An 8,514-nucleotide genomic window follows, 5' to 3' on the forward strand; every position below is an offset into this window, starting at 1 on the left:
CCTAGTAGCTTTTCAAAATAATTCTTTAAGCAGACAGGCTAAATAGAAGGAATGTTTTACAAAAACATACCTTACAGAAAAAAAAAGAAAAAAAAAAAAGGCAAAATCCTCAAATAGTGGGACTTCAATTTTTGCTATTTCTGTAGAAGACAAATCATAAGAAGGGAGAGAGATGTAACTGAGGCATTGACACAATCTATGTATGTTCTGAGAATCATCTTACAGTTTCCATGGCAGTATTTCCACCTGTTTTAGTGACAGCTACCTTTGTCTGGGCAAAATGCAGTGTCTGTAAAAGAGACATTACTATGAATCTTCAGACCAAGATGTTTCAGCTAATTTCCTTCTGTAGAGAAGGACCACTCATTGGAGATAGGGCTTTATAAAGTTGTGAGGCTTTGTTTACGTGGGAGCAGTTGGAGAACTTAAACTGAATGAAATAAAAGATAGATCTGGGGTGTGATTACTTGGAATGGTACATATTGGTGAATAATGACATTTGAAATAAACATAATGCTGACTCAGTGAAACTTAGTTCATTTCAGAACACTAAACCAAATTTAAACTTTATTATTTTAGAGGTGAATAATTGCGCAGGGACTAACCAGACTTCCCACAGGGAGACAATCCTCATTCTTAAGAATCATCTGGTAAGTCTGGAAAGACAATGAAAAGTAGCCATGTCATCTCTGTTATTCACTGTAAACAAAGAGCACGGTTCCACAAGGTGCTGAGCTAATATATGTGTTTTTTTCCAGGTCCTAAATTCCTTTTGCTATCTATAGGTGTTGAAGGCAGTTGGTATAACTCAGGATGAGGCACAGGTAAGATTGAAAATGACCCACACTGCTCAATATGCATGTATGTCATGTCTCTCATCACATTAAATAGCCATTGAATGAAGAGTAACTTAATCCTAAGAAGTTTGAACACTACTTTACCTTTCCAAGCAGGAAAATACACTGATGATCTGAAATTTGGGCCAGAGCCTGATGCGCTCTTGCTTGATTTCAGTTGTGTTGGGCTATGAAGGCCTAATCCTCTACTATAGAATTGAATTGAAATATATGTATAAGTAGCTTTAACAAATGTAGAATTGAGCAGCATTGATGCTACTTTCGTGGCAGAAGGTAGGAAGAATTGATGCAGATGGGACTTGTGGCTTTTCTTAAGAAAGTTATCTGAGAAGTTTAAGTGACAAAGTGATGTTTAAAGACATTGTATAACACCACGCTAATATTAAGTATTTGAAAATAAATATAGCTGGAATAACAATCTATTCCAAGTTTTTACAGCCTGAAGTTTATACCTATGGATAATCTGGATATTTTCCTAAATGTCCTGTCTCTTTGGAAACCAGCTAAGTTTTTGCCATGGAAATTTCACATCACTAATTTCCATAGTTCAATTACAGTCTGTATACAGAAAGTATTTCCTGTTTTTAAACTTTCTGCCACATATTTTATTGATTGTTCCTGGCATATTTTTATATCAGGGAATCCAGTCTTTCCTAGAATGTTCAGTTTGACTGTTTATCGAGGCCCTGTATCATTAGCATATTTTCTGTAAGCATTCTCATATGTTTTGAACGCCAGCACCTAAAGCTGTTCACAAGATCCATAATGGGATAATCTACTAATTAATGTGAAGACAACTTTACCTTTTTCACTTCATTTTCTTTTCCACATGTAGTCTGATATCTTTGTACCTTTGCTTGTCGCTTGCGTAGTGATCACAAACTTTCATTTAGCAGGTACTGAAGGCTACATTTCTGTTTTTTTCAGGAAGCGAAGCAGAGCACTGACCCAAAGTGGTTCCTGTCAAGTTACATAACTTTCTGGCTAGCTTCTCTTTAAACTGTATGTATGGATATATCTCATGGTGTTCAAGTCTTTTTTTTTTCCCCTAGAACATGCACAGACACTTACATCTCTCAATACATGTATTTTTCTTTACAAGTCACATGGTTGCAAACTTCACTGGCCATTTTGGTGTATATTCACCTAGCTTTTCCCCTCTTTCTTCAAATTCCCTTTTGTCTCAACTACTATAAATAAATTGGACATCAGCAGGAAACTCTCACTTCTACCTTTCCAGAGATATTGTAAATATTCTGTAGGAGATCACTGGGGACTCATTGTGACAACCTTCCTTAGAGCAGGAGCAGACTTTACAGGAACAAACAGTTGCTACATTCACTGTAAGACTGTTCCCTGAACAAGAAATTGGACCATCGATTCAGGTGGAGATAGTCAGAGAGCTCCTTCTCCATCTGGACTGTTGCAAGTCCATGGGACCGGATGGGCTACACCCTCGGGTGCTGAGGGAGCTGGCGGGGGTGATTGCCGAGCCCCTCTCAGCCATCTATCAGCGCTCCTGGTTAACTGGAGAGGTCCTGGAGGATTGGAGACTTGCTGATGTGACTCCCATCTTCAAGAAGGGCCATAAGGAATATCTGGGGAACTACAGGCTTGTTAGCCTGACCTCGATACCAGGGAAAGAAATGGAGCAAATCATCTTGGATGAGATTGCACGGCATGTGCATGGTGTCCAGGGGATCAGGCCCAGCCAGCACGGAAAGGGGAAAGGGGAAAGGCAGGTCGTGCTTGACCAACCTCATCTCCTTCAATGGCCAGACTGGCAGATGAGGGAAGGGCTGTTGATGTAGTCTACCTAGACTTCAACAAAGCCTTTGACACGGTCTCTCACAGGCTTCTTCTGGGGAAACTGGCTGCCCATGGTCTGGACAGGTATACCCTTCTTTGGGTAAGAAACTGGCTAGAGGGCCATATCCAGTGGGTAGTGGTTAATGGAGCTAAGTCCAGCTGGCGACCCGTTTCAAGTAGTATCCTCCAGGGGTCGGTACTGGGGCCTATCTTATTTAATGTCTTTATTGATGACCTAGATGAGGGGATTGGACGTTATGACCTAGAAGTTTTGCTCTAGTTGTTTCCGTAGATTTTAGGAGGCCAAGCTAAACGAGTGAGCACTGTAAGTTATGAGGAAACTTAATGAATGATGAAATAGTCCACTGAGGGCTGTATGGGTTTATTAGCCATTCTGGGCCTGATTATTTTATTGTTTAGGAAACGTTCAGGTGTTGCCATGAAAGCAAAACTGCAAGACTTGGCTACAGGTGTGTGGAACTCTTCTGAAATATGCCTTCATCCTTTGTTCTCTTTCAGTTCTCTGAAGAACTATCAAAGCCCTTAGTGAGACAGTCTTAGTGAAATGTCCTGCTAGTTTTGACAGCTTCTCTAAGGCTCAGAAAGACAGCAATTCCTACAGGCTCCAGAAACTAGTTAAAGTTACATTCTGTCAGACACAACATTGCCAGCCTGAATTTGCCTTTGCAGATAGACAATTAGTTTCTTTAGGAGCAGGAACCTTAACATTGAGGGAATTGATACTGTTTCAGCAAACTCTTTATTTTCCCGATGTTATTGTGTTCCTGGTCTTCATTCCCAGTTCACACAGGATTACGCTCACACATAGTCTGTGCAAAAGCAGGCAGAGAGGAAAAATGATGCCTCAGGATGATAGCTCTCATTCTGAAGGACATATCAAGGCTGTTTTAATTAAACTGCACACACAGGACAAAAAAAGCTAATCTAATCCTGATTGTGGCAGTTAAAGAATGCAGTTTAACTATTGACTGTGTCTTTCTCAAAAACAAAAGGCCCAGTGCCAAAGCAGTGGATGCTTTTTCTTGGAGCTGTGCCACTGAGTTCCTAGAGATCTCAATTGAACTCAGTGTTCAGTTTTTGACAGAGCACAGTTCAAGGAGAGAATACTGATGATCTCTGCTGAGAACTTAAAACTGAAGCCAGTTACCATACTATCAGGTAGGTTCTGAGAAAAGCTTGTTAGACTCTTCAACATCAACATTGTGTTTCAGAGGTATATTTGCTGAATTACATTTTTTTGATAAAATCCCTTAATAAGCAAGTCTGTTTACTCTCCATCTCGTGCTGATCTTACTTAAAATATGACATGATTGGCATCTAATTGAGTCATGGACAGAACAAATATATTAAAGTTGCATAAGTCAGTTAACACTGGTAAGTCCAAATCTTACTTGTAGATACTTAAGAAGTAAACTAAACCTTTCCTCTTAGGACAGAAGGTCTTTGTAAGGTGGAGAAATATCTTACACATTTCTGGTGCCAAAATATCTAGTAGCTATATTTATTTATTTATTTATTTATTTATTTATTTATTTATGGGGGGGGAGGAGAGGGAAGGAGACAAATTTCTTTCTTCTTAACTCTTGTTCCAAATAGATCTGGGATCTGGGGAACTATAGGCTTGTTAGCCTGACCTCGATACCGGGGAAAGTAATGGAGCAAATCGTCTTGGGTGAGATCGCACGGCACGTGCATGGTGTCCAGGGGATCAGGCCCAGCCAGCACAGGTTCATGAAAGGCAGATCGTGCTTGACCAACCTCATCTCCTTCAATGGCCAGACTGGCAGATGAGGGAAGGGCTGTTGATGTAGTCTACCTAGACTTCAACAAAGCCTTTGACATGGTCTCTCACAGGCTTTTCTGGGGAAACTGGCTGCCCATGGTCTGGACAGGTATACCCTTCTTTGGGTAAGAAACTGGCTAGAGGGCCATATCCAATGGGTAGTGGTTAATGGAGCTAAGTCCAGCTGGCGACCCGTTTCAAGTACTATCCCTCAGGGGATTCTCCAAAAGCTCACTATGCCCAGAAAAGATTGTGTCTCTTTCTTGTTATTGGGTGGAGACATGGCAGTGATTTTGTTGATCGCATCCATTGGGATGTGATGATGTTTATCTTACCACCTTATGCCTGGGAACTGAATCTCCTGGGCAGGTCCTTTCACTTTGCTTCGCCTAATAGCAAAACCAGCAATCAGAAGGATCTGGATTATTTGCTCTCCTTTCTTAAAAACTTCCCTTGCTGTGTTGTCCCACACAGTAATGCCATCAATGTACTGTAAGTGCTCAGGAGCACCGCCCTGTTCCAGTACAGCTTGAATCAACCCATGGCAAATGGTTGGGCCGTGTTTTCACCCCTAGGGTAAACGATTTTAGCTACACTGAACACCCCTCCAGGTGAAATCAAACTGTGGCCTACATTCTGTGGCCAAAGGAATGGAAAAGAAGGCATTAGCAATGTCAGTGGTGGCATACCATTTGGCTGCTTTTGACTCCAGTTCATTCTGGAGTTCTAGCATGTCCGGTACAGCAGCACCCAGCAGGGGTGTGACTTCATTCAGGCCACTGAATGTCAGCCTCCATTCTCTACTGGCTTTATGCACTGGCCATACGGGGCTGTTAAAAGGTGAGTGAGTTTTTTGCTTGTCACTCACTGACTCTCTAGTTGACGAATCAACTTATGAATGGGCAGCAAGGAGTCCCTGTTGGTGCAATACTGCCATCTGTGTACTGTTTTTGTGGCAATTGGTACCTGTTGCTCTTTTACTTGTAGCAACCCCACAATAGATGGATCTTCTGACAGGCCAGACAAGACAGCTGCTTAATGTTGTCTGTGTCTACAGCAGCTACAAAGGCCCATCAATACTCCTTGGGAGCCTTCTGAGGTAATTGATACCAAGTATACATGGAGTCACTGGGCCAGCCACAGTAGGGTGCTTTTGCCCATCTTTACCAATGAGGCTTATTTCAGCTTTCAATACAGTCAATTCTTGAGAGCCCCCAGTCATTCCTGAAATGTGAATTAATTCTGTCCCTTCATGACTCGAGGGCATTAGAGCGTACTGTGCACCAGTGTCCATCAGTGCCTTATATTCCTGTGGTTCTGATGTGCCAGGCCATTGAATCCACACAGTCCAATAAACTCTATTATCCCTTTTCCCTCCCGACTGAGGGCAGGGCCACTCTATTTATTACCTGTAGTAACTGGAGCAACTACACTGGTGATTGATCTGTTTTGTAATTCTCTCATCCATGCTCATAGTACTGGAGTGGGTTTGTTATGCCACTTATTCATGTCTTCTCCATGGTCGTGTAGGTAACGCCACAAGGCAATACACAGAGTAGTCTTACTATGGTTATTTGTTTGAGCAGGGAGATGTTCGCCTTTAATATCTGAGATTTTTGATGATACAGGTGAGGAGGAGGGTTCATCACCTTTAATTAGTTTGATCAGCTCCTTCAGTAGACTCCTTTAATCATCATCTTCATCAGATGTTTCTGATACTACTATGGGTTTGTCATGGTTAATCAATAGAGACAATTCCTCCTCCACTTTATCTAGTCAGTCTGTTACTTTTGAGATGGCTGAAATGAAAGCGTGAGATTGAGGTAGCTTTTGTTCAAAGTTTTAAATCATAATAATCAGTTCAAAAACTGGAGGTCTTCTCTGTTGGTCCTCGTATCTGTCAAAAGTTGCTGCTAGTATACCAGCGTGCCTCTCTGGTGCTGTTCTTGTGAGTTTCCACCATATATCAGATGTACTCCTCACTCTCTCAGGATCATGGTCTTGGCGTGGATCGTTAGGAACAAACATGGGGTCATACAACATTTCCATCACAGCTGTTTCCTTCAAATACTGGATACCTTTTTCATCTCAGGCTTCTTTGAAGGGATGTCTTTCCTTCACAGCCAATAACACTCGTTCCCAGAGGGTGGCAGCCTCATCCAAACATCTACTAATCCCTCATTCAATAGCTGAGTCTCTGGCAATGTCTCCTAGTTGGTGAGATCTGTTACCATCTAGAGACATGCTTCTGGCCCTGTTGTCCCAACAGCAAAGCAGGGGGACAGTAGAATTGTGGACTCCCTAGCCCCAAAAATGGGAAGGGAAAAAGTGAAGGGTAGGGAGATGGGAGCTGGGCTCAAAAACAGAACAACAGCAATGATTTAAGGAGGAAAACTTAATTTTACTAACTATGATATTGGAATGCAAGATAACACAATATAATACAATCTAATTGAAGTTGGGGCTAATAAATCAAATAAAATAAGAGAGAGAGTTTCCAAAACTGAAAGGCCTACTCTCAACTGAAGGTGCACAGCTTGGAAGCCCACCCACACAACTCTGCCAGTCAGCGTGCGAGAGAGAGCTTGAGTCCGAGAGCAAGATCCTGTGATTTCCTTCCGTGACTTTTTTTCCTCTTTGACTGTGAAGTCTCCTGGGATATGTAGTTGTTCTTCTCTTCTGAGAACCAGGTATCCAGAAAGTTGTCAGCCCACAGAACTGGAGTATTAGCTCTTTAATTACTTGTGCTTTACATGATGTTATGATGTGGAATACTGGTAGCAAAATTACAAAACTATGACAAATAGTCTCACTTGGGTGTTGTGTAAACTCCTGTCTTGAGTCTTGGATTCCAGTCATCTTCAGAGGTCGATGAATAGTGACTTCCTCATTCTTACTCTCTTCTCCATGTCTCTTAGTTTTTTCTGTTGCCTTTCTCAATGATGGTGGTTTTGAGGAGGGCCCCTTGCCTGGATCTTCCTCTATCTCCTCTGCTTCTTCTTCTTTACGTTCTAGATGAGAGGACACCCACTGCCATTTCTGGGCAGGGTGCATCTGAAAATGATACTGGTGTCTCCTGTGGTTGATCATATTTGACTTGGAGACTTCCTCTTTTGGCTTGAACTTCAGCTCAGAAACTCTCTCTCTCCAGAATAGTATTATATAGGGCGCGGTAAGCAAAAGCCAAGCCCCAGATAAGTCATACCTCCTTAGATCTATCTAAGCTTCACCATCCCTGACTCAAATACTCGCTTACTTTCTCAGGATCCCACAGGCGTGCAAGAGTGAAATCCCATGACATTGTGGGTCCCCACACTTCTAGGATTTTTCCTAAACTTCTCCATTCCTTTCCAGTCAACATTCTCTGGTTTTGGAGAAGGCTTCTTCCACATAACATAAATGGAGAGAATACATTCAGGGAGATTGATATCATGCACACGAACATGATCACTAATTCGGCATTCAAAAAATGCATAAAGAACTGAGAAGAGAACCTGAAAACCACTCTGAACATCGTGTTTATAAAATTAGCTATTCCATCTGGGATTTAATTGTCAATATTCAAATCATACGACATTGCACATAGGTACCAGGCAGGTGTCTCCATCAGTGCCCTTACTTGGTTATATATATACACAACTCCACAACAGGAAATGATGAACTTAATAAGAAACCTGTAAGCTCCAAAGACATAATAGCCTTTAATAATTTATACAGCGCTCCTAATATAAGGAACAGATTCATAGCTGGCAGTTGGTAAAAGGGGAAAAAAAAAAAAAAAAAGGAACAAAAAACACTTGGTACAGTGTCCAGAGTCTAGCAGACTGCCCAGCCTACAATCTAATCTATGAAGGTCAAAGCTAGCTACCAGTGCTCTGCAAGTGTCCAGCTTAAAGAATTTTTTTTTTTTCCTGCTAATGTTAAAAGCTTCAGATTGCCCACATCCTCCACCAAAAACTGTCACAGAGTTATCTAGATCAATCTGTTTCTATAACAGGGGCAGCAGACCTTCAGGCCCACCGGCCCAAAAGAAAAGGAAAGGGA

General features: G+C 41.7%; 1 long non-coding RNA gene across 1 annotated transcript; it reads left to right on the forward strand.

Annotated features, from left to right (window-relative positions):
- The first annotated feature begins 558 nt into the window (after positions 1–558).
- Positions 559–1,876, forward strand: LOC104912603. Its single transcript, XR_794776.2, has 3 exons — positions 559–650; positions 759–824; positions 1,785–1,876. It is a non-coding gene; the product is annotated as an uncharacterized LOC104912603 (long non-coding RNA).
- Positions 1,877–8,514: the final 6,638 nt, after the last annotated feature.

The sequence above is a fragment of the Meleagris gallopavo genome, chromosome 1 (genome assembly GCF_000146605.3).
Source record: "Meleagris gallopavo isolate NT-WF06-2002-E0010 breed Aviagen turkey brand Nicholas breeding stock chromosome 1, Turkey_5.1, whole genome shotgun sequence".
Lineage (NCBI taxonomy): Eukaryota > Metazoa > Chordata > Aves > Galliformes > Phasianidae > Meleagris > Meleagris gallopavo.